The sequence below is a fragment of the Neopelma chrysocephalum genome, unplaced genomic scaffold, assembly GCF_003984885.1.
Source record: "Neopelma chrysocephalum unplaced genomic scaffold, ASM398488v2 Primary Assembly neopelma1_66, whole genome shotgun sequence".
NCBI classification, from domain to species: domain Eukaryota; kingdom Metazoa; phylum Chordata; class Aves; order Passeriformes; family Pipridae; genus Neopelma; species Neopelma chrysocephalum.
Window position 1 is genome coordinate 10125153 of NW_020897725.1, and position 24783 is coordinate 10149935.

Below are 24783 nucleotides of genomic sequence, written 5' to 3' on the forward strand. Positions count from 1 at the left end.
CCTCTCTGTGGAGAGTTTTGCATGTGATATTACTACTTTAGTTTACATTACTGTTCTTTCCCACTCCTGATCAGTGTAGCGATGCCACTAAATTTTTGTATTTTAGATCTGCCCTGACCTGGAATTTTGGTGGAGCATTGTGATGCTTCCTGATGTGCCTGGGTGCAAGTCTCGACTGGTCTGGTCCCAGCTTAGATGTTTAATCCTTCACTTCAACCCTTCACTCACCAAAAGTCAGGGTTTTGGAGACTGGGTTAATAGCTATGTAGCTCTCAGCTAACATACTGAATTGTCGTGTAAATTGGTGCTGGGAGTTTCCAATGACGTTTACTGTGGGGTATGGATCTAGAATGCAGCTGGTTGAGGAGCATCTCAGATGTGGAATTGCTCCTGTAAAGAGGCTACTGGGTGAGGGGATCCCTGGACTGTTATTTGTTGTTGTTTGCAAGATCAGATATTTGTGACTCCATTAAAATAAACAGGAATAACCCCAAGAAGTAGCTGACTCCAGGCAATTTCTCTCCATTCCACAAGCAGAAATTGCAAACCTCAAGCAGACACTAAATGATGTATCAACAGGACATAATTTCTTTGCTTTTATGTTTTTTTAAAAATCTAAATGTTTGAACTTAGCCCAATTATCAGGACATAGGTGGAAGAAGGACTGCAGCAGCCCAGTGTTCAGCACTGGCCAGAAGACCAAATTCTGCACAGCAAAAAGGGCTCAGAAGTGCTCATTCAAATCTATTTGTTACATGAAGCATTAATGTGTAAATCTATTTCTTTTGGATTTTGCTCCTCATACGTTTATAATGAAGATTAAGGATAGAATATTGTTTTAGCCAGGCCACAAGGAATCTGAGATGCTTATTTTTATCTTAGTCCTCCCTTCAGGTTTGCAATTATTTTTGCTGGCAAAAAAGTGATTTAAATTTTCTGTTTAATGAAAGAAGAAAAAGCTCTATTGCACATGATATTTTTCTTTGGGAAGTGTCTAAAGCCCAATATTTTGTTCTACCTTCCTTCTACATGCTGAGTGTTCATGGTGAAGAAGAGCTGTATCATATCAGATTTCAGGAAGAAAGTGAACTTTGTGGACTCTGGAAACTTTTTCCACTTTCAAACTACAAAATTGTCCTCTGATACATCATTTCTCAAAACAGGATAATAAAGGGTTTTGGACATGCTGTTGAAAAACTTCAGCTTTTGCGTCATGAGTTTCCATGCACTGATTAGTTTGTTGATGGAAAGAAATTCAGAAAAGAAAGAAAGAAAAGAAAGTAATTCAAGAAACTAGATATTAAACTGAATATTGTTAACACTGGAACAGAACTGGAGAGTCTTGACACACTGAACCAGATTCCCAAAAGGATTTGCTCCATAGACTATGGAAGATAAAGCAGCTGAACAGCGGATCAAAGGCTATCAAACCAATGAATCACAATGTCAAGCTTTCTCTGGTTTAATGTTAGTTAGTTATTGTATGTACAGTGTTAGTGATTAAATATAATTGGAGCAGTTGTACAAGGGAATATCCTGTAGACTACTAATGAAAATACTCTCTGGAAAAAACTCTTCTGAAGAAGACAGGGACAAAGACTAGATCATACTAATCACTGGGTTTCTGGTTAAAGAGCAAAGGCAGCTTGGAAATGATTAATTTTAGCAGCGTTTGATCAGCTTTTTAGGCTGGCATCAAGTCAAAGCAAGCCAAAGTAGAGAGAAATTTTGAGGTGATGATTCACACCGCTTCTTCTTTTTTGCCTTTTTTTTTTCTTGGTTCATTGTTCGTTTTTGGGTTTTTTTCCTATTAAGGAAAACAAACAGAGCAAAGAAATGAGGTGTCAGGAAGAGTAAAACAGCAGAATGAGAAGTAGAACAAATGTCAGGAAAAGGGCAGGACCAAACTGTAAGAAGCTGTAATGTTCAAAAGATGTCACAGGGCAAAGAAAGAGAACAAGCCATGGGCACAGGTCAGGCAAGTCCTAATGCAATTGGTGTCTGACTGTCTGCTGTGGAGCCAAACTCCACCACTGAGAACAGCAAGGAGCTGCCCACAGTGTGGGGCTGAATGGGGTTTGTATTTGAAATGACACTGAGCTGCTTCTGAGCAGAAGTTTAAATGGGACAGCAGGTATAATATGGAAAGCACAAAGTGCCAGAAGTTCTAGGTTTCTTCAGATGCAACAAAATGATTTTAAAGTTTCTCTTAGCTCTTGAACTGTTCTTTCCCTTAGTGTTTATAACCAATACATTGAAAGGAACTTTGATCTTTAAAAAATAACAGTAGCCACCCTAAATTGTAGCTGCACAATCCTAAAGGCAGGTTTTTAATGTAGATTACTATAAAGCCTCCATTTAAAACAGTACCAAGAGCGAACTGATATGGCAGCCTTCTGGTCAGGTGAATCTATTTAATAAATAACAGCTATAAATAGACACTCAGCAAAATTTCATATGAGGGCTTAGCCCTTCCCAGGGCAGAGACAAGGAGGGAGTTGTAATGTTGACAACTGACACAGTGTCTAATGTTTTTACCATTTGCTGCTGAGACTGCTCAGTTTCAGTGCAGAGCTGGGAGAATTCAGAGTAGCTAGGCATTGTTTGTTTGTTTGTTTGTTTGTTTGTTTTTTACCGCAGTGTATGTAATTTAAATGTGGAATTCTTCTCTACTAAAAGGCACATCAGTCATTTCCAGGTAATGCAGAAGCATCTATGCAAGATTATCCATCCCATCCCCAAAGGAGTGTCGAACAGGGGTTGGATTGTCCTCCCATACATTTATTTTCTGCACTAATTACAGAAGGAGAGTACAAGATCAGTTTGCATTAGATATCAAACATTTAGGTGGGCAAAATTAGATAATCTCATCCTTGAAAGTCCTTCTATGAACAACAGGGAGAGATCATCAGAACTCCTTTTATGAGAGCAGGTATCATAGTGAGACCTCACATGTAGCTTACTAGAGGTTTGTGGAAAGCCTTTGCCTGCTCTGGCTTAAAAAGTCCAAGCATTTCACATGGTGAGAACAGAGTGAAGCCCACCAGGTCCTGCTCTGCACGTCCACAAGGAAGAACCACACTGTGCCATCCAAAGGGTGCTGTCCTCCAGCATTTTTGTCACAGCTGAGAAACCACGGGCTGTGGTTGGGACTGCTAGGCATGACCTCAGAACAAATTAAAAGTCAGGATTCAATTAGCTGTAGGTTCCAGGTATCTCGTAAAACAATGAAGCATTACTTTAATAAAATATGAAAAATAAAGAAAACCCCCAGTGATTACACTAATGTTTGTTTGTGCCTGTATTGCTACTGCCAAGAAAAGACAGAATCTGACTGAATGAGGCTGCCAGAAGTTGGATTGTTTTGTCTTTGTGCATCGGGGAAGTGTGTGATTTTTTTGTGTCCTTCATAAAGCTTGTCTTCATGCTCAAAAAATCCCAAGCCTGTTTCAGTTGCTCTTGTAAGTGCAGTACTGCCCACCACTCAGGAAAAGGTAGGTAAGTTCTGTGTATTGACTATAAAAAGATATAAGTAAAGAGAAAAAATAATAAATTTTTACTTGGACAAAATCTCTGACATCTCTGTATCTTATCTGAAGTTGTAAAGAAGAACTTTCTTAACTCTTCAGACAAGATGAACAAATTTGAACAAGAAAGAATGGCGGTTTGGTAATTTGTGATGTGTAATTTGTGATGTGTAGTGTTTTAGGAAGAGTCTACAAACAATTGTTATCAAAAAAATTTGACAACATAATTAGTTTCTTAAGTACAATTTGTTTTAATATCGGTTTCATTTACACCGTGTTAAACACTGGACTCTCTAACCCACTGGGAAAAAAAAAAAGTCACAAAAATCCCTCAGTAAAATTCAAGCATGGTAAGAATACAAAGAGCCATGTTATAATTAAAAGTGGACATGAACTGAAATCTTGGATCCGTATGTAGTGAACTATAAATATTTTTACTATTTCCATAGAGAAACATCAGAGAAAATATTCTGAAATTTTAATTCCTTGATCTAAATATATTGGAAAAACTCTTATATTTCAGACACTTGGAATAAAGAAAATTTATGTTTAGGATCATAAAATGATAGAATCATTTAGGTCAGAAAAGACCTCTAGGATCATTTATCCAGAACTGCCAAATCCACCATTAGACCATGTCCCCACATGCCACATCTACACATTCTTTAAATCCCTCCACTACTTCTCTGGGCAGCCTGTTCCAATGCTTGATTGTTGAAGAAATTCTTCTTAATATCCAGTCTAAACCTCCCCTGGAAAACTTCAGACCATTTCCTCTCCTACTGTCATTAGTTACCCGGGAGAAGAAACAGACCCCCATCTCACTACAACCTCCTTTCCGAGAGTTGTAGAGAGTAGACAAGGTGACTTTTTAAAAGGAGTGGCCATACTTTGATTTTGAGAGGAGCCTGATCTTTCCAGGACGATGGTCTTGCTGGCACAGAAGATGGAACTGGAACCTCAGGGGACAGAGTCAGTGCCCAGCATGGTTTCAAAACTGAGTGAACATGGGGAATAGGTGGCTAATTGCTTGGACAGGGCAGCTGAGTGCATGTGCAGAAGCTGATCAGTAGTTTGATTAACTGGGTGATGATTGAGGATTATTGAACATCCACAATTGCCAAAGTCCTGTTGTATATATCTTCATCTTTTTTTGCCAAAGGGCCATGCAAAAATTTTAGGTGCAGTGTTTTGAGTGTAATCTTGAAGCAGTCCAAGCCTAAAATGAAAGTATGACTGAGATTAAGGCTAGAATTGACTGACCGGGGCATGTAAAAACATTTCATTTGAGTGTCTGAGAGCCGCACGAAAACACAGGGAATAAACAATTTACACTGAAGGATTAAGACGACCCCAGGCTCCAATAAATGCCTGACAACATTAAATTTGATTTTTCTTTCCTGATGTCAAGCTGTTCTTTGTTCCAGTAAATTTATTTGACCATATTCACCTCCTCAGAGATGTATTTTATGTACACTCTCCAGGCATTGCAGCTAAACCCAAGTCATCCTTTTTAATATTGTATCATGAATGGACAACTCCTTGTTTGACCAGTGAATGACCTCTCACTCCACCCCAAATAAGTATGAAGTATTCTTCTCTGTGGCAAGAGCACTTACTATTATTAGTGCCTCAGAAATATTGCTTTAGTTGTATATTTATGTATGGTGCAGGCAGAAGGGTGTAGCAGGTACGTGTGCGTACTCATGTGTGTGCATGCAAGAGAACTCTTAAAATTAATTGCCTTGGCTCACAAAACCTTCTGGATCTGTTTACATTCCTGAGGCAAATTCCTTAATATATCTGTAGTTAAAGTGTTCCACAGCCTCTAAATGCATGGCTTTGGTATGCTACCCACCTTCCTATGCAGGGAATCGCTGGGAACATTTAGTTCCCGCTGAGAATAAATGTGCCCCTGATATAAGCACAGCAGTAATGTGTTAATATGCTCTGTTGGTGCTACTTGATCCTGAGGATAATGTACTGGATTTTCTGCATATTATCTTAATATAGCATGGGAAAGGGAAATTTTTTAGTTTGGAGTATGGAGCAGTGGGCAGGAGGAGGAGGAGGGAAGGGAGTGGGAAGTGTTTAAATAGCTTCAGTAATGACCTCAGTGCTGATGAGGGACTCCCAGTCACATCAGGATTTATGCTTAGTGTTTGAATTGAGGAAGGTTTGCCCAGTAATGTCAGATAATTTGTAGTGTTATGGGCTGGGCAATGCTCATTCAAGATAGCAGTAAGAAGTGATTGCACTCCTACAGGAGAGAGGGAGAGGGGTTCCTTCCCCAGCCCTCAAGGCCGTATCAATGGCATTCCCAGCGACCTTTCAAGGCCAAGAGTATTAGCTGAAAGATAAAGGTTTGGAAATCAGCCTTACTCATGCAGCCCTGATTTTCTCCCAGCAACCTGAAAGCTGACCCTCTTCCATATGGGTTTGTGATTCAGGACAGGGCAGTCCCATGAGTGCTATGCTGTTCTGTGGCCTTAGATGACTGAAATGGGGACCACCTGCACAGCTGATAAGTGTGCAGTATTTGAGAAAGGTGCTTGTGTGTTCTCCTGGCTCTGCTGTACGAGAAAAAAAAGAAAGGTCTGGAGAAGATGAAATAGAAGTAGATCTACAGCTCCAAACACAGTGGCTCAAGGAAATGCAGGAGACAGATGCTTTTGGGCAGAGTGCTGGGCTGGAAAGGCAAACACAGGTCTGCACCCCTTCTTTTCTGACTCCTCTTACTTTGGTCTGCAGGATCACCTTTGAGTAATATCTTTTTCTGCCACCACTTTGGTAGAGCACATCCTCCATTCGGCCCAACTTCTCAGTAAAGCCAGTAGCACCATGTTACAACTTCTCAACAGAATATATGTATGCATCGTGTCTTCTTTTCCAGAGTAAAGATCCCATCAAAAGAGTCAGTTATGCAAGAGATGCTTCAAATGGTGTAGCATAGTGCTGCTACAAATTAACTTATTCAGCTTACCAGTCTTCCTGGTACTGGATGCTAGTATTTGGGAATGTGATGTTCACCAAGATGGTGAGTTTATGCAACAAGTGCTTTATATAATACCTTGCCTGGTTTTTTTTTAGTGCAAGGTAAAGAAATAAAGAAATCATTTTAGCATGATGGAAGTATATGTTTGTTTTGGGGAGAAAAGGTCACATGTCTGAAGTTCCTTTTATTTTGAGTTTTTGTAAGACTAACACTTTTTTATTCAGTGTCAATTATTTTCATACAGGGAGAGCTCAGAAACTCCCACACTGCTGAGGGTTCCAGGGTGGAAATTGCAGGGAGGGCTCTACAACATCTCTCCAACTCCTTTCTGGTTGCCCCACTCACCATTGCAAATCCACAGTCCCGTCTTCTCAAGCAGTAACAAGTGCTGGTTACAGCCCCAAGCTGCTTCCAGCAGCTCCCTGTGCCTCCTTGACCCCAGCCTGGTGCTCTTTTCCCTGTATCATGATGAAAATGGAGACAGATTGAATGTTACCTTTTTACAGTGATCACAGCTTGGAATAACATCATGGGAAGAGTGATGGGTCAGAGGAAAAATACCACACAAGGAAAACGAGCAACCAAGTCTTCGTCAATTATGGAAATCAAAAGCTCTGATGGACTCTAAATGTACCCTATGCATACCTAAGGGAGGAAACCTCTTTCACAAGATGTGTGTTTGCAGCCACAACTCAAAGTGCCGAAGGAATAGGAGTTGACTGAGGTCATTGCTGAACCTGTGAGGGATACAGTGCTAACTACAGACCCGCACCTCCTCCTTTTGGGATTGATGTCTGCTCATTTCACCTTGCACACCTCCAAAATTAGAACTAACATATTGATACCAATCAGGAGGTAAACTACTGCTCCTGGAGACTCTACTGTTCTGGAGACACTATTTATTAGCACACTTGGACTCACTCCCTTGCATGTGTTTATTCAGAGCAGTCATGTGCTTGAGCAAAGATCAATGGTGATTTGTGATGTCTGCTGAAAATCCTCTGAAAATCAGTTATTGATTAAATTCTCATTATCATTTGTAATATATTACTGTGCTAGGGGAGCTCTCAACACACTCGATGGGATTTGCTGGGGGATATGGCAAAGCTTGGTCAACACCATCCTGAAATTAAGTACTGCTTTACTGTACTTTGCTTTCTACTCAGCAGGCATTTATGAGAGTTCAAAATGTAAACATGAAGTTTTGACTTCAGATAAGAATGCTTATCCAGAAATACGTGTTAATTACTCAGTTGTTTGCGTTCATCTGCCTTTCTGTTCCTTTGTTGCTTTGAGACACGTCTTTATCTCTCCTTTATGTTTTAATAGTGGCCATAATAGCAACCATCCGGCTTACTACAGGGAACACATCATTCAGGGGTGTGTAACTGCAACACTGAGAGGGATGAACAAGATAGGAGAAAAATAAAGCTTGCTTAATAAAACTGCCACAACCCAGCTGTTGGTGCAGCAGCTTGGACCTGTCACCCTGGGACCTGAGTGGGAAGGGATGAGGGAGGAAACAAGGTCAGATGGACTCCAATCTGAACAGAAGCCAGGTTCATGTCGGTCAGTGTTCCTCTCCATGCAAACAAACATCAGCCTGTAGTCGAAAGCCTGCACCACTTACCCAACCAAACTGCTCATCTGCACCAGTAACTGGAGCAGTTCTGGCTCCAAGGGCCACACCATCCTGTCCAAACTGTCAGAGTCTGACCAAAGATAACCTTTCCTGAAGGACACTAGCATTTTGAAACCTCAGACAGCTTCTCAGTCTGCCCACTGACCTTTACCGAGAGGCCGGCTGGGAGCAGATACACATTTATTGAGACCTTGCACTGCATTTCTTAGAAGCTGAAATGTCCTCTAACACGATTCACCATTCTTTAAAATGCTGCCTCAGGGCTGCCTCAGTTAAGGGGAAGTATTATTTCCCCCACATAACTTGTAATCAAAACAATGAACATTATTATACTGTGTGAATGTGAGTGGGAGAAAGGGAGTCACAAGTTTTACTTACTAGACGAATTGTTTAATTGCCTCTTAAAAACATCCCTAAATCTAGGACAACAAAGCTGCAGTCACAGCTAGCTTTCAGGTTTTGCGTTCCTCCAGAAAAGGATTTATCACTTGAACTGATGGTAGGTACATGTCTCACCACTGAATCACAGAGAATTACTACTTTTACCTTGTTTCCCACAAATGTACAGGATGCTTTGTATTTTCAAGTGTGCCTATGCCATTTGATTTTTCAGGTGTATTTTAGTGTTTAAAAACAAATTAAAACAGAATGTGGGAAGCAAACAAACCAGTTGAAGACTTCATATGCTGGAACACGCATTACTAGGTAGGGGAAGTGTTCTTAGGACTTTCTGTGGCTATGAATGTCAGAGTGTCATTTCAGAAGTGATGTGACATCTATGCAAATCTCAATGTGATGGAGACAAAGTCTGCATAAAGAGGTTATATTTCTACCTACTGCAGTATGGGTATGGGTAAACCATACCAACTTGGAGAAGGGCTTGCAGTCCAGAAGCACCTTCTGCCTTTTCCAGTTGTGTCTAAAGGTCATCTCCCCTTACACTCCTTGTCTCACGGTCTGGTTTTGCTGTTCCAGCATCCTTTAAACACAGCTGCAAGGCTGATCTTCTCTGTTTACTGCTCCCTGACCTCTCCCATCATTCCTCACCCCATCTTCGTGCTCCTGCCCAGAGATGGCTGACCAACAGGGCAGGGCAAGCTGGGACAGGACACCACCATGACACCAGTGGCAGCCCTGTCTCTGCTCCTCCTACAGCTCCTCACTGATTGCCTGTTCACTCTTGCTAGTTCTGTGCTCACAGGCTGCAAAAAGCTTCTCTTCCTCTGTCATCTGACACAAGTTTCTACCCAGAGGTCCCCCAGGCTGGAAAGTCTCTGCTAAAGTCTCAGTGCTGAAACATTGTCCAAAATTCATCAGGTATAAAGGTCCCTGGACCTCCTGAGACCTGAGTCTCTTCATCTTTGAGGGCTCCTGCCTGCTGAGGTGCTGCACAAAGCAACCCCAGCTCCACAAAGCACCTCTGAATTATGAAAGAAAAGGCCATTTGTAAGTTGGAGTCTTGATTTCTTGCATTGGAAAAGAGAACAGAACTTTCCACTTGAGGTGATGATTAAGTGGGTTGTTTCTTTCTTGGCACTTCTGTCTGAAATGACAAATTCTTTAATCATCCTTTCCTAGGATACATTTTGAATTTATTTGCATCTGCATTTCCCCATGAAAGATGAAGATTTCTCAGAAGATTACCAGCAGGGTGTAAACACAACCCCACATTACCTGAGGTCTGCTGCAGGTGCAGAGTATATGTAGATTCCCACAGCATGCACATACATACACACTCCTCCCTCCCCAACCAACCCCCCAAAAGGATATTTCTCCTATACACTACAGATAAATAATTAATATTAATATATTATTCATTAACAATAAATAATATTTAATATAATGAACCTGTGAGGATGGGACTAGACTTAAAAAAACCCTGGGCAGACTTCTTCCGGCAGACTGGATTAGAAGTCTGTGGAAGTGGGCACATCCCACTGTGATGGGACTCATGGGGAGAAGTCACTGGAGAGAGGCATTACTGTAGGTAATATGGCACTACCAGCACCTTCTTGGCTGTGTTCAAAGAGTAGAAAACCCCAGATAAGGCAAGAGAGCAAAGCACAGGGCAGTACCCTACAGATAACATGCCAGATAACACTGGAATCCTTTACATATTCAAACAGGATGGACCCCAGGATAAGTTTGATCCACCCAACAACTATTTCAGGAATGCACTTGGGATCCTGCAGGGAATAGCCCAGCCCTCAGCAGATGAGGCCCAACCTACTTTTAATGGGAAAAAATCCTGAGACAGTTCCCTGGGTGTGAGGCCAAGGCACTGGAGCCTGAAGGAAACATTATACTGAATTGCAAAGACTTGCTCTTTGCAAATAAATCCTGTAAGGTCTGATAAAAGATTATACACCTGAAAGGAAGATTTGAGATGTCCTCTAGGAATTTACCCTTTTGCTATATATTTTACAAAAGTCAGGGTAGAGTACAGCATTCTTGCTTCACTGCAGAGAGCTAAATGTTCTTGAAGTTTTTTGCAGTTTTGACAGAGAGGAAAAAAACCCCAGGATTTCGTATCACAGTATAATTTCCAGGGACTACATGATGTCCACAGAAGTGGACTGCTCTGTCACAGCTGTTCTGTCACAGCTGGGCATGGTAGGATGCTCCATGCTAGAAGGAGTGGTAGGACCTGCCTGCTGTTGCAGAGTAGAACGGAGGTGTGAGGGACTTCCAAGAGCCTGGATGGAAAGTAAACCCACAGAGGAGGGTGGGGAAGGAAGCTTTCTGCTTCTTCTGACACAAATTTTCAATTTCTTTGGGTGGAGCTCTCAGGAGGGATGAAAATAGCATAGCTGCCAGAAGACTTGTGAGAAAGCCTATTGTAGGCTAGATTTATTTACTGGATAACATCTAGTGCAGGCAATTTACAGCCTGCCTTACACTGAAGGTTAAACATTTCTCTGTCTGTCACTGAAATTCAATTTACAGGTATGCTAATTATCCTATCTGGGATTCTCAGTGAGACTTGGGGCCATATTTTATTCCTTTTTACCTCCTAGAGAGTCTTTACACTGCAGAAAGATCAGGCTTCTAATAACTACCACTGGGGAATTGCATTTCTGAAGTATTTGAATAGTGCTATTCTAGCCCATTTGCTGCAGGTTTTGTTTTCACAAAAATGACATAATCATCATAAATAGCATTTTTTGTATTGCATTGTGCATGCCGTGAATTCATATGGTAATTCCCTGAAGCATCTGTTCTTCCATATTCATAGGTCCTTTAAAGGATCCCAGTCTACTTAGATGTTTGCATCTTAATATTTCCTGAATTCTGCCATAGACTAAGAGAATATTTCTCATATGCATGCCAGTGAAATATGGAATATATTAAAGACACCTCAGATAGATGTTCTCTGAAAGATCTTCCTAACTCTGTCCTCTTGAAAGGACTTTTTGGAGGACAGGGCAGAAGGAGTGTGTAAAGTACTTTGTGAGGAGGTAGATGGTATTGAATTTGCAGCTGTCTTGGGAAAATCTGGCATCAAGAAGCAGTGTTGGCAATGCTGACAGAGACTGATGCTCTCTAGAACTTGGTTAAGTGTTTTCCTCTATAGAAAACCATTTTCCAGGCATAATTTTCACTGAAACTCCTTGCATATTTAAAAGAAATCACACTGCTGTAACAGTGATCTTCCTGATACCAGTTTTCTATGTCACTGCTGGTTTACACCCTTTGGTAGGTTTTGTATGGTCAGGCAATTGGTCTGAGTTGGGCCCTGCAGTGCTTTAGTGAAGAAACAAAAGGAAAGAAAACACTTATCAACCAATAAGCTCCTCAGAAATCAACTGTTAAAAACCAAACTTTTTTTGCCAATAACTTCGTCATCCTGGTCTTGACTGAGTTTAGCTCTTCTTTGATGGAGTTGGTGCTATGGTTTTGTGTTTGGGCATTTGTATAGCAAAGGGAAGACCTGGGCATAAGCCTGGACTCCACTGACTGCTGTTCAGTTTTATATTGCCATTTCTGAATTGCAGTAACATCCAGTCACTCAACTAGTCTGATCCCATCCCAACTTACAGAGGATCTCTGCTTTTCAGTAAAAAAGATTCCTAGTGCAGGACAGTAGGACAAGTGGTAACAACATGAATTTCATCTGGAGAACATCTGTTTCCCTTTTGGCATACAAAGATATAGAGCTGGGCATGTGAGAACAGACACATCCTCATGGTCTATGTCTGGAGCACCATTAATTTTGTTATGCTCTGTTTGGGGATGGAGCGTATTCGAGACCTGGAGAAGCCAAGAAGGCATTTTCTTTGTACAGTGTATTACAGCTGATCCATCCTGAACTCAGAGAGCCCCTGTTTAAAGTTCTAAAATCAAATCTACAGCGTGTTAATAATTCCTCAGACTCCTCATAAATTCCTTACTCCTCTGCCATACTCAGTCTCCCCACTACTAACACAAGACCCTCCTCTTAGTGATGACCCATCAGGATGCACTGTTTGCATAGGGGGTTCATGTCACCATTATATCCTTTTTACTGTTCTGTGAAGATGGTGCCAAACAGAACATTTAACTTATTCTATGTTGCTTTACTGTTTTTCTACCAAGTGAACAATTTAATTCTTTGTTGTGAACCCATAGCAGGGATTTCCCATTCAAATCCTGGGCAGGTCCAAGTTTAATTCCTATTAGCAGGAGTGTTCAGACCATTAAATATAAGACTTTATTCAGTTTTTTGATACTATAAATAGCAGTAAAATTGAGATGCTACATCTGTGTGTGAAGGGTGATACCGTCTGCACCTGTACAATCCCTGTGTGACTAAGAGAGACCTATATCCTGGTCCACACTCATTTCCTCGAGGTCATCACCTCTGTTCCCCTTTGTCATATGCTTAGGTTGATTTTTTTTTTTTCTCTTCTGACCCCGGGCCTGCTGACTTCAAGGGAAGGATTTTGCGAAGTGACTTAAAAGAGTTTATGTCTTAAATAACCCTGACTCTCTTAATCTCTCAGATCTGAATTGAGACATGCTGTGCTGTTTGAATATCAGCACGTGCACCACACAGATTACAGGCATGATTCTGGTATGAGGAAGCTGATGTGCAAATCAAGATTTTTTCTTTGTAGCCATCCTTGATGACAAAACAGTGTCTCACCTTGCGTAGAGGAGCAAGGTGAGTCATCAAATCTGATGACTTCATCCTACCCACACACAAGGCAGGGTGAAGTTCATGTCTTTTCCTTTCCTTATGTGCTGGAGGGCATTTTGGAGGGAGAAATATCTCCCACACAAGGTTAGGGAAATACAGGGTGTTTTAAAACAGAGGAGAGATGGAACTTGCCAAGATTCACAGAAACCACTTAGCAGGACGGGGAAGAGATGGAAATTGTTTTATGAAGGCGAAGAACTAATATTAGAGAAGGAGAAAGGCACCTGAGAATTCAGAGAACTGCCACAGAGGACATGACTGGAAGTGCCTAATTTTTTTATTTTTTTTGGGGTCTTAGTTTATGGGTTTTCTTATATTGATGCATGAAGAGAAATGATGAATTCAGAAACCTAGTGTGAAACTCTCATGTGTTGGTGTCTGTGCATGTCTGTGTGTTGCATACTGCCCTTGTGCACCTCCTAGAATGGCAATGGTGGTAAAATCTGCACTGAAGGTACAGGGAAATCTGAGAGCTGCTCACCAGGCACAGGAGGGGGTGTATGTACAAATGCTAAGGTTACGTTAGGCCTTTCCAGGTTGCCTGGAGTCCAAGGCAAGACTAATGTTGAATTTCATCTGAGAATCTACATTGGTTTAAATGAAACTGAGTCTTGGGGATGCCTGGGATCTTATGAGTGTCTGCTCTGGGGAGGAGGGTGATAATTGGACCTAGAAATGCCCTCCAGGTAGTTATCAGGAGCAGTCATCTCCAACCTCCTGTTCTTGGACTCCTAGTCCTTGTACATGTAAACACACAGTTAGGAAGTTCTGTGTCTGGCGTTGGCAGGAACTGGAATATTATTGCTTGATTGGTCACTTTTCCCCATGTCTGGTTGCAACTTTCCAGAAATAAAACAACGATTAGTTGCAGAGGAGAGAAGTGGAGGCAAAGTTGAAAGTTAGCAGATTATAAATCTTGCTAGGTTTGCTGAGTTCCAGGCTGAGCTGTGTAGTGTTAGGAAAGTAAAGTAAAATTTTAACTCAGATGAAAATCCCAGTGGTGAATCAGCAACTGATTCTCTAAAATCACGTCCCTGCAAGCACGTCCATAATGTCTCAAAGGAGTGTGTGATACCTTTTCCTGGGACATATCACCTTCCATGTGATATTTCTGAGTCTAGTGCTAAAAGAAGAACAATGCTCCCTGGCATGTTTTGACCTGTGTAAGCTCTGAGCACGTCATTGCCTCTAATGAACCGTTCTCTTTCATCCTCCCTCTTCCATTCTTAATTGTTTTTGAGAATTAAGGTCTCTGGTCATAAAAAGTGCTTCTGCTCGTATCTGTTGACTTCAGGTCTGGTGTGATTTTTTTTCCATCTGAATATATCGATATGTTTCTGAAAGATAATGCCTTTTCTCACAATGCAGATAAAAAGGGTATCTGTCTTCAGGCAAGGCAAACTGTGAAGAAAAGCTTTCCAAGCACAGCAAATTAGCTTTCCTGATTTGCAGGTCATATGTGCCTGTAATACCTGGCTCTGCCATGAGCAGTGTTTATCAGAAGATTGCAGAAGAGATTACAATGTAAGGGCATCTACTTGGGAAAACTTAGTGGGAAATAAATGAGAAACTAAGGGAATATACTGTCTTACCCCTTGTCTGTTGCAGCCATCCAGTCATCTCCTACCTCCACAGGTGACCTACAGCCTGTATGTTCTTCTCTCACCTGCAATCATTTGACTGAAGGTACCCACCAGAAATGATGATATGTCACTGACTGAGCAGAAAAAATAAATTGGTTGCACAAGCGGTAGCTGAATGTAGACAGAAATGTACAAATTTTTTACTGACTTGTTAACAACCATTGAATGGGGCAACATGGTTGTGGCTTGGTCACAGGTTTTCTTGGCATGTTCTGTGGAGGTTGATTTCTGTTCATGCTGCAGAGCATGGACCTCTGCTTGTTCTTTATTCTTCTGTTCTCTGAGACTGAACTACTACTCTACCTCCAGCAAATGGCAAATGGAAAATTACTGACCCCCTTTTTTGTGACGTCTCTCCCTCCTTTACTATTCCTTTCTTTTGCCTCTTTCACTTCACTGCATATAACTGACAGAGTTAATAAAAAAATTGGTAACACAAAAATATTGTTTCCTCTTATCTCACTAGGGAGCTGGGGCTTTTCAGGCAGTTTAATAAATAATAGTGTGAACGTAGGGCTGTTTTTGCAATAGATGGCTTTATTTAGTGTTTCATTTAGGCTGGAAAAAGAGAAGTGAACTTCAGAATCAATGCTAGGAAGCTGGTAACATCATTGCCAGGTCAAGAGAGTTTCTTCTCTCAAAAGCAACCATGAAATTTGCCCAGCACAGTTCTGGATTTGTTGTTTCTGGCTGTCTGTGGTTAGACTTTTCCAGCTTACAAGAAGAATATGCCTATCAATCCATCCTTCTTTTCCCAGTACCACTCCTTTAAACTCAGCCTGGGCTGCTGGCATCCAGTTGTGTGCTTTCAGGGTCGGCCAGCATCACCAGGAGTACACACTGCAGAAGTATTGCTGCCTTCATTTGCATATGTGCTTTTATTTTGGGTGAGCTCAGGTCCATGTTCACAGCCCGATCTGCTGGACATCATGTGACCGAGCAAAGGCTCTGGGGAAAATAACCCCACCAGGAAAGTGGAATTAAGTTAAAGAGAGAGCTGTAGCACTTCTGCTGAGCAAAGAGGAGTTAAACTTGGATTATTGCATGTCATTATCAGTAATGAGAAAAGTGGATTATGAATATACACAAAGCTTTGACACCATGAACTTTTTAACAGTTGCTTTAAAAGCTGTATTTTGAAGAAAGAGAGAGAGAGAAAAGCAGCCAAGAACAGTGAGGACTTTGGGAGAAATGAAACACAAAAAGGAATCAGAGTGATAGAGTGGGAAGAGGCATGGAGAGATCAGCTCATTCTTCAGGAAGAATTGCATAAAAAATGCATAATATTGCTTAGTGCTGCCTTAACACACTTTTATAAATGCTAAAAACCTTCATGCTCAGCTGATTTACCATTGCAGTGCTCCTGGACCACATTGCTTCAGGTTACATATGAGCAGACAGAGTTCTTGATTTGCAACCCTTCACACATGTAGCAGTAGCAAAACTGGGAAGAACAGGTCCTCCCCTATAGAAAGCACTTAATCCAAAATTCACTCTACAATAAAATTTTTCGCCTCCTTGCTCCTGTTCTAGTAAATGGAAACACTGACATAGAGCAGAGGGAAGACATATGGGCCACAAAACCTCTGGAGATCTCTCTGCTCCACATGTTTCTGTGGTTTTGTGTGAACAGATGGACAGGAAAGGACAACAGGAGATGTTGAGAGAACATATAATGGGTAAAGTCATACTGGGGTGTGCATGGAGATGCATGTCTACAAAACAACACTGAACGAGGAACATGCCAGACTAGACAGTGGAACAGACTGGTCTGTACTGAAGAGACTCAACTCTTTTTTTCTCTAGAAACACTTGAATTTTCCTTTCCATGTGTTAATGAATGTGGGATACAGCTGCTTACAGTCAAAATGGCCACCACTAAAAGTCCCAATATGCTGAGAGAACAGGTGTATTTAATCCCCTTCCCAGTAGTTACTCATTAAATAAAGGTGGAATAACCCAAACCAGCAGGTATTGCAACTGAGGAAAAAAATAGTTAAACATGCAAGTGATAAACATCTGAGTTACTGATTAGCTCCTGGCTTTTGTAACCCCAGCAGTTCTTCAGTTGGTTTACTAGGAGACCAAAACACAGAACTGTGCCACTTTAATAACTCATCATGCACTTTATCTCTCCTTGGCACAGGTGTCCCTGGACTGTGACAGTGAGAACAGCACTGCCCTCTCTGGATGGAAAGAGTTCAGACCTTTTTCAATGCCTTCAGAGCCTTTCAAAGTGAGTCAAAACAGCAAGAGAAATCCATGTAGGACAGAACGGATTAAAGTGTAACCCCTTCTTTGGTGTGTCAACTGCCAGATGTTGAGAGAGAATAGAAGGAATAATTGACTTTCTTTGTGTGCACATTCTCAGGCATCTGCTCCAGGATGGGATGCTGGGGCAGCTCAGCCTTTGGTCTGTCCCTCTATGGCCAAGCTTAAGCTCTCGGAAAAATCTGTGCTGGAAGGGAAAGTGGAGACTTAAGACATTTCAGGAGCAATCAGAGTGAAAGCAGTGCAACATGCTTGGCAGGATGGAAAACAGGCTGATGCTCACTGTGAGGAAGAAAAGGGCGATTTGAGATGTCTTCTTCCACCTGCAGTTGCTTTAAAAGCTTGTTTACCCTCCTGCTTCCAACCAACTCCATTCAGCCTGGAGTGTCACCTTAAGCAATATCTCTCCCTCACTGTCGCTCCTGATGTATTCACTTGTTATTGCAGCCTGTCACTCGGTTTAACTGAGCACATGCTGTTTGCCATCTGGAGGAAAGTCTGAGAAGTGAGGTGGCAATACTCACTGTGATCAGGGGTTCAGCTGAGTCTCCTCAGAAGTTGGCTCTTCCATATCCCGAACTGACTGGAACATCTTGAACCCTTGCAGGGTGTGAGGAAACTCCTGAAGATGTGTGACCCTGAAATGGGACAGCCTTGCCCTGTGGTGCAGAGGAAATCCTTCCAAAGTTTAATAACTGTGTTTTTCACTAATACAACTTGTGCTTAAGCAAAGTTACTCTGGAAAGGAACTGATTCTGCAATACCACGACCTCTGTTTCACTCAGAGGAGGTAAATTTGAAGAAACAAGCAGGAGCACTCAGCACCCTCAGCACAGATGGACACAGGATTCCTGGATGAGCAGGATGTCCAGCAATGGTGAAAGTCAGGGGCCTAGCAGGCTGGGAGTGGGTGCTAGACCATGGTGAGCTAAGCCAAGGAGGGCCTAGTTGTGTCCGTGGGGACAAAGGGTGCCCTGTGAAATGAGCCTGAAAAGATGCAAGCCTGGTTTGTGTTCTGTCTTCTGCTCAGTCTCTTATAAAACCCCTCATCTCCAAGCCAAAAATAACAATAGCCATTAAAAAAACCAAATTCTTGTTTGTCACCATCAGCTGTCACAGAAGGCAAAAATGGTCTTTTGCTGGACCAGCTCATTCTGCTGCTTGACCTGCCTTTGCTATGCTCAGCTTTAATCTTTTTCACTTAAAATTTCACAGTAAGGCTCTATTTCCAGGTCCCAAACAAACAGCAGGGTGCACGCTGAACAATAGCAAAGGGTTTGGCAGAGTGCGAGTTCCTCGTCTGTGCCAGAAAAGCTTCTCCGATGGCTCTGAGTTCCTCTTTACCCCCCTCTACCAGGGGCTGACATCAGGGAAAGAGAAAATACAATTGAATACCATCAAGAGTAGTGTCCTGTTTATTTTCCTACTAACAATTATTTTCAGGACATCTTAGAAGTCAGAAATGGGAGCACGGAGAGGGGTGAGAAAATCAGAACAAACCCACACTTAGATTTCATTAGCTGTTACCAGAGAAGAGACTAGAATCAGGACCAAGATGCAGGTCAGGGACAGAATAAATGAAGCTGTACATATGTCACGTCCTTGCCTACCCTTCTGGAAGAAGACCACAAAAAACTGGAGAGGTTTCTCTGCCAGAAGCAGGACAGTCTAATCTGTTAATTATGCTTGTTGGTTATTGCTGGTTCCTACAGCTGTGTGGGACAGCCAATCCAGAGCAGCTCTGGCAGAAGTATGGATTTACTAGGGGAAAAAAAAAGCCAGTAGATATGGGCTCTTCATGAGCAGTGGCTGCTGCTGTTTGCTCCTGTGTCCAGTGATGTGGTTATGCAGCTGCACAGCCTCTTCCTTACAACACAAAATGGGAGAACCAGTATGGCATCTCTTGGCTCTTGAAAGGGGCAGATTTCACTCTCTCTTTTCACATTCCCTCCTTCCCTTGCCCACAGTTGCAACATTACACTCCTGCTGCCTTGAACAAGCTCTGGTTCTAATTAGATGGGAAGGGTTAAAAACTAAGCATCGGTTGGTTGGACCTCTACCAGCTTCTGTAAAACAATTTTTTTTTGTTCAGTAAGACTGCTGTGTGAAAACCTGCTTTATTAGCTCTTAACAGTGGAGGTCCTAGTCTGTTCTTCTTCAGAAAAAGTGTTCTGACTTAAAACCTTAAAACCTTAAAATGAACGATCTTAGGATTCTGAGCTCTCTTATTCAGCACAGAGCAGAAGGACACAGGGACTACCCAGATCATCTCAGGGTTAGTGGAATGTGCTGCATGTCTTCTTGCATGAGAAGGGTCTTCTTGTCCAAAAGCTATGTGGCTGTCAGAGATGCTCGGTTCTGCCTTCCAGGCTTTTGAGCAATCCTTAGGAGTTCAAGTGATCTGTTTCTTTTCAGGTCAGGAGAAATAAGGTGAGACCCACATGCAATGAGGTGTGGGTTGAGAAAAATGGTGTGGCCTGCACGGTTTGAAAAGTGGAAATCAGAGACCAATTATACTGCTCCTGACCACACAGTCTCTGGACCACCTCTGCCCACTCCTGCATGAGAGATGTGCCTTTTCTGGAAACCACCACAGGTTACACTGTTCCCACTGCTCTAATTGTGATTCCCATCTCTGCAATTACAACTGCTGTAAGTGGATCAATAACAAACTGATGAGCCAGAGCCTTTCCTGAGGCTACTGCATGGAGCAGGGGATGAGGAATGGAATAGGAGGCTTTGCAGCTTTCAGTTCACTCCCTCCTGTCTCAGAAAGGTCAGTAAGAACCCTAAATCAGGTGGAGTGAAGGGCTGATTCGGCAGGACGTCCCAATGGGGCTGCTGCCTGCTCCTCTCTGAGCTGACCACACTGCAGATGATGGGGAGGGGATGTTGGACCTGTCACCTCCTCATGGCAGGCTGGTATCAGCCGTGGTCTTAACTGAGGATGGGATCATGTGTAGAATAGGAACACCTGATGTCTCTCTCTCTTTCTCCATTCCCCAGTTCAGGGATGTCTTTCCACAGCCAAATGTGCAATGAAATGAACAGACTATTTTCTAAATGAAGTAATTCTTTCCATAGGAAAGAGTGAATGAAGCCATTAAATGACATTTTTGTCCTTTATACATCATCAAGACCCACACCTCAATTAACCTTCCAACCTGGACAATCTTTACTAATCTGTGTACTGTGAACACCCTTCCCTTACCCATTCCCATTCTGGTAGAGACTACATTCATGACATCTTTTTCTTTCTACAACTGTTTTTCAGCATAAATCTCTTTTCACTGTTCCAGCCCAACCACATAGTAGAAAAAAAACATATATGGGCTTTGATTTTCATCTGTCTTGCTAGTAAAGGAGAAATGCCAAATCTGGTCTCTGAGTGGATCTAACAGTGGACTGCCAGCACCTGCTCTGCAGTGGGGAGGAATGGTGATGGTGATGGCAAAGAACATGAGGGTGGCTCTTCCTGCCCCTGGCAGAGTGGCACTTCCCACAGCTTAGTAGTGCATTGGTGGGACTTGGGTTTGAGCTCAAATTGGGCCCACAGTGATAAACAAAAGAAAACACAGACTAAAACCTTGGCCACAGTTGTCTCTGCTGCTTGGTTGCTTGTGCACTTTCTGGCCTGGTTTTGGGGGCCTTTCCCACAAGGAAACACCTGGTATGTGGATCTAAATGCAGCCAGCTGGGTGGACGTGAGCTGTGCTGTTTCATAGAAGCAACAGCAGGGAAAGTTCTGTGGATTATGACATGGACATCACCTGCAGTCCTCATCCAAACGTGTCACGTCCTAAACTGAATTCAGGCCAACATGGGATCAGACCAACCTCACATAAGCAGCTTTAGGCTGATGTCAGCAGAGCGGTTGGTACAAATTCCCAGCAGCAGCAGGGTCAGTGCTGAGGGGTGAGGGCTTCCTGAAAGCTGGGACAGATGCTGGGGGTCCGATCCATGAATTTACAACTGTGAGCATGACACAGTCCAATCAGGGTACATTTTAGAAGAGTGGCCTGGATAAGGGTTAATGACTGCTCTACAGAATAAATTATTGCAGGTGAAATACATTAACCCCATGCTTAAAGCAGCCTCATTGTGCCCTCCCTCCACAGAGGAGGGTTCTTTCAAAAGGGAATAGGACTTCACAAACAATTATTTTTTCCAGGGAAAATTTTCACTTTGCTCCGGTGCTTTTTTTCTATGTTGTAAAAACTGGTGATTTTTACTCTTTTCTCTGACCCTCAAAATTATTCCACAACTCCTAAAAATTTGGAATGGGGAAAAAAAAGATTGGGACAACATGTTAAAAAAAATTAAAACTCAGGCTCAAAGGATAGGTGAACTTTTGTTGCATAAATACATGTGTATTTCCATGCATCTCACTCTCTATATACAAATAAGATGAGGTTTAAGATAATTTTGAAAACTATATAGTCCTTAATTCTTTTCTTGATTATTCATGGTAGAACAGTAGATATATTAAATACTTACCTGGCCTGTGTATCTTGGGGATAGGAATATTTCTTTGTTCTGAGTTTGTACATCTTCTGGTACTGGACACACTACATTACTGAAGACCCTCAACACCTGTGGTGCAGCAAGAAGGACTCACTATGTCACTATCATTTCAGTGACCACCTGTGACCCTGCTGCATGCCATTAAGTGATAGGATTTTTAGGAACCTGTTGAGGTGCAACATAACATTTGACTGACCGGGTTTTCCCAGGCATTTTTTTTTCATGGCTACTGAGCAGATCAAAACTGTCTGGTCAAGGCCCAGACCCTCTTGTGTTAAGCACTAGGCAGAGGTCTGATAAAAGACAAGCTCAAACAGTTGGATGAAAAGGAAGACAGGGTATGCAATATGACATTTCCATAAATCCAGATTGAGAAAGTTAAATTCAGAAAGAGAGTTCAGGTGATGACAAAAATGGATTTTTTTTCTTTTTTTTGGGGGGGGGAAAAAAGTGGAAAATGGAAAATCTTACTGACTGGTGTAAATTGATGTAGCTTTGACCTCTGGGAAGAACTAGTCTACATCCATGAGAACATGGCCAAGTAATACTGTGCTGTATGACTGCACAGGAGAGAAGGGTCTGAAGGGCACTGTTATCAAAGGAAGTGAATACCTGAAACACAAAGAGCTAAAGTTTTTCTCTATCATCAGCCACGAGGCCAACCTTTGTTCCTGTAAGCACAGTAATCTTTCTGTCCTTCCTGCAAAACATAGCCTCTCCCAAAAAAAATGGATGACAGAGACTCTTCACTGATGGGTTTAAAGAAATCTTTCTGTGTTTTGTTCACAACCCTGCAATGTCAGCTGGTTCAACGGAGCCATTCCCCAACTAGGGAAGCCTGCTGCCATAACCCCACAACCCCAGCCTTGCAAATCAACAGAAAAATGCTGTTCATCAGAGATTCCTAGACACTTCAGCTGAAAGGACTCCCCGAAAGTGTCTAACCCAAGATGGAATCCACAGTGCTGCATCAGACCAAATCTGGCTTTTTCTAGCTATGTCTTGATGTCCTACAAAGACAGAGGTACCATTTCTTCTCTTGGCTGACCTGTCATATTCTCACCCTTCTAGTGAGAAAAGCATTTTCTCTAATGTCCAGCCTGAACTTCCCAAGCTGCTGTGCATGGCCATTGTTGCTTCTACTGCCATTTGATATTACAGAAATGAACTTGTCTCAGTCATCTTCACCTCTTCCCTCTTCTTAATAGAAGGGCAAGGACATCAAAGCCAGACAGTACTTTTTGGCCCTTTATTCATTGCTTGCTCATATTGTACAAAAGAAGGCACAGGCTACATATGCAGGCTAGAGACTAACTAGGACCTGAGATCATCCACGTTATTAAATTAAGTCCACAGTCTGCTTCCTGGCACTGTTTTAGCTCATGGATTCTCATCCCCTCGGATAGTATGCCCTGGCTTAGCCTGGGACACAGCATGAGCCAAGGATTGTTCCCAAAAGACAGTATAGATAAAACCATCCAGTATTTTTAAAACACTGAGGTTTAGCTGTGCAGTCATACTCCATGCTACGTCTGTGCCCTTGGTCACAAGAATGTGACCTGACCTATCTTATTATATCCTATTTTTATGTTTACATATCTCTATATGTAAACATCTCCCAGAATATGCCTACTCTTAAGTGCCAGCTGCCAGCTCACCCTTTGCACTCTCCATTTTTCCCTTCATGCCATCCTCTGGGGACACAATGTAAACATTCAACTTTATGTCATAGGAATCGCACTCTGATGGTGCTGCTGCAGTGCTCTTACATTATTTCATATACTTTTATTTAAATATATATGAGTTTAAGTAAGAACTTTATTTGAAGTCACAGGGACAGTGCTTGGGGACTTAAAGAGATGCAGGATCAGGTGCTCAGCGAAGCAGATATGGTCAGTCAGCTGGAGGGAACTAGTCCTCATCACTGGGGGTAAGACCAACTCCAGAAGATGATATATGAGCAGTGCTGACGTAGCCACAGGAATGGATGGCTCGTTATTCTCGGAAAGATGTCTAGGATTGGTAGATGAGCCATATAATGAAGGAAGCACTGAGCAAACTTACTTTTGTGAATGCAGGTCAGCATGGTCACCAAAACACATCACAGCTCTCCTGAGATGCAGGTGACCCAGGGCAGGATTATTCTCGATAAGTGTACACTCAAGAAGGAAAAGTCACATTACAAACGTCAGCACATCCTTTCCCTGCCTGCTCTGGGGTTTTGCTACTCAGGGGCTAAGAGTAAGAATGAGCTGCCATGTCATTGAAAATAGCAAATGTCACTGGAAGCAGAGCAAAGCAACAACAGCTGCAAAATCTGCAAGCCAGGCTGGTGAATTTTGCCCTGGACTAATTCTGCATCACTTGTGATCAGTCATGAGGATTTGGTCAATGAGATGGGACTTGTTGGGCTTGGTGAAGGACCTCACACTCATCTCTGAGATGGGCAAAGAACAAGAATAATAAATAAAAACTCTTCAGCTTGAAAGGAGTGGACTGTGGGAATATTCATCAGAGGAGCTGAAGTAGAACAATTATTCACTGTGTTAATATCACAATATTGAATGCCTGGGAGCCTGATGAAGCGTTTGGGTAGGAAATTTAAAACCAAAGGCAGTAGCTGTTCAAATAACACAGTTTTAAACAGGGGAACTTACTGCCTCATGCCAGGGCGAGGGTCTGGCATTACTATGGGAGGTGTAACTTTCCCATGTGGGCTGAGTGTGCTGCACTGGGTCCCTTTTGCTAGATTCTCAGCCTGGCACAAGCCTGGCACAAGCCCATGAGATAGGTGGGAGGCAGCTCTGCAACCATCTGGGGAATGCTGGGTGATGCTGTTGTGGCCCAGCCAGAGCCACGTACCAGAGTGCTGGGGACGGGGGCACCCTCCCCCACGGTGGACAGGCAATGGGACTTGGTGTGATCACCCAGCACAGCTGCCCAGAGAGACGAGTCCAGATCCCTGCCATTGACCATGGCATGCTCCCCTCTGCCTCAACTCT

General features: G+C 42.4%; 1 long non-coding RNA gene across 1 annotated transcript; it reads left to right on the forward strand.

Moving 5' to 3' along the window:
• Positions 1 to 21061: 21061 nt before the first annotated feature.
• On the forward strand, positions 21062 to 23633 carry LOC113968178. Its single transcript, XR_003534404.1, has 3 exons — positions 21062 to 21256; positions 22614 to 22805; positions 23610 to 23633. It is a non-coding gene; the product is annotated as an uncharacterized LOC113968178 (long non-coding RNA).
• Positions 23634 to 24783: the final 1150 nt, after the last annotated feature.